Source organism: Amblyomma americanum, chromosome 9 (genome assembly GCF_052857255.1).
Source record: "Amblyomma americanum isolate KBUSLIRL-KWMA chromosome 9, ASM5285725v1, whole genome shotgun sequence".
Lineage (NCBI taxonomy): Eukaryota > Metazoa > Arthropoda > Arachnida > Ixodida > Ixodidae > Amblyomma > Amblyomma americanum.
In genome coordinates, this window is record NC_135505.1 from 72,368,393 (window position 1) to 72,370,776 (window position 2,384).

Genomic DNA, 2,384 nt, shown 5'->3' on the forward strand with positions numbered 1-2,384 from the left:
TGAACTCTCCTCCTCGCTGTACAACATATCCTTTAAAATGCTTCTTGCGCTCCCTACAGCCACTTCCGAAAGTCTTTGAAAATCGAAGCGATGTACACAACATTCGGAAATCTCTCGCGTGTACACAGATTACGGGGATAGTTGTCTTTGCTGAAACAGGTTTAGAATGATTCACGATGTTAAGGAGTGCCTTTAGTCTTGGACGCATACAGGGAGATAGTGTAAGTGACCATGTGCGGGCTAGTTTACTGCTGGTCTGTCCTTCTCGGCTCTTTATATCAAACGTATTTACGTTGCCTTGATATTTCTGGCCAAACCACGACACCATCGGCCGTTGTTCTTTGATGTTTTGTAGTCCCTGCATCTCTGTTCAACTGTTTCTGTTACATTTTTTCTCGTTAAAAAAAATATTCAAAAATTGCAAGCAGGTCAGTTATGCGACATCTGTTGTTGCGATTTTCGCTGCACTCTTTTCGGTGTAGTTGACTCTAGGTGACTTGATGTTCTTAACGAAAGAGATACGACCATTTCAACGCGTTGTACCTTTTGAAATTTTTAACGACTAAACGTGCAAAACAACTTGCAATCTCGCTATGCTTGATATATCTGAAGTGTTATTTGCAATCGCGATGTTCCTGAGGGAGAGAACAGAAGGTACGTGTATAGAGCCCACATTCAGCCTTCCAATATGTGTGCATCGTGCATACCGATATGGCATGTAAAATAACTCTGGAACAGTCTTTTAAATGTCCTCTAATAGTACTTCGAGAACAACTTACCTCACAAGCGTGAAGAATGTTTTCTCTTAGGGATGATTTACTTCCGCGGAAAAAAAATGTGAGCTTCCTAGGTAATTTTGAAAAGCGCTTTTTGCTCTCTCACGTAAACAATAAACTATTACTCTTTAATATCTCTACAGCCATGAATTATTACCGGAAAGCAAACGAAAAATTTGCAGAAGGTAAAAAATTATCCGTGTTTAAGAGTTTTACAAGCAAGATACATTATTTGTGGCAAAAATCCACTCTTATGGCTAGTAAGCCAAATTCTGTCGCGGCATGATATCTACGAGTTGTGGAGCTATATTAGTTTAATAAGTCAATTACACATTCGTTCGTCTATTTTTTTCAGAAATCACTATAGAGAATGCTAGGATTAGAGTACACAGTATAATTCGCTAAGGCGTGAAAAACATGTAAACGATTGCACATGCGTTTTAGAGTTGCACTGGCAATTGCGTGAAATGTGGCGGCGTCTATTGCCTGATAAAGGTGGGTCGCCATTGGTCAAAAACAACCTCATTGCAGATCAATGCTAGGGGACTTGGACTGCAGGAGGCGCTAACGGGCTTACTGCGGTGATGTTGTTGGTGTGTCTGCTGCTTATTACGTTTCGATTTAATGCGCGTTGGTTCCGGAGTTTCACACAATGCTTCGAAAAGTGAGCAATAGATGTGCGAATTGTTAAGAATTATTTTTAATTCAGCGGCGATAGACTATTGCGAAATTGCACTTGTCATCCCACTAATCCTGACTTGTGTAGGTGCTCCAGAGAAAGCAGGAGGTAACGGGAGGACGGCATCCAGGCAAATTCCTATGTTGGGCTTCATAATCTCCGGAAAGCATTTACATCCAGGAGGGCAATGATGTTGAGTCCCATGTGGATTGCAATGGGAAGGTTGTAAAAGAAAGCGGCGTGGTACTGTCAGGGGACGTGATTTACGACTCCACTGTTGCTCACAAATCAAAATGTTATAGTAAAAATACAATATAGAATTGAGCGATTTTCTTCATTGTAAACCGGAGCTCCTTTACTATTCAGAGCAACAGGGGTATAAAAAAAAAATAAACAGAAGAAGTTTGGAGGCTATTAAACTCTCTCTTTATATTACCCCTATATTATTGTATCAAAACAAAAGTAAGATAAAAGGATTTTCTCCGCGCTTTCCCCAGCTGAAGCATTGTACTAATTTAAAATTTCATGTCCATGTAATTTTTTTGAGCGACAGCTTGTGTAGCTCGTTCGGTTAAAAAACCTATGGCGCAGTAGCAGTCGGCGCCGCGGGTCGAAATAATCGGGGGCGAGGTAAAAAAAATTGTATAAAATATTTTGTGGTTCCAGTGATTGATAATTGATTCATACCCAGAAAATCTGGACAAAAACAATTTTGCGAGGAAAACCGTCTGTGAACTCAATGTTTTCATATATTGTAAGATTTCACTACAATAATCGATATACTAGCAGATCACCCGACGCCACTCTTGTGTTTTTTTCTATTCACGTATTAACTATCGCCAAAAGCGTTACTGATTGGTTTTCTACGGTAGTCTTAACTGTTCGATGCGATCGCTAGAGACGCTTGAAAAAATACCTTGCTACAAATC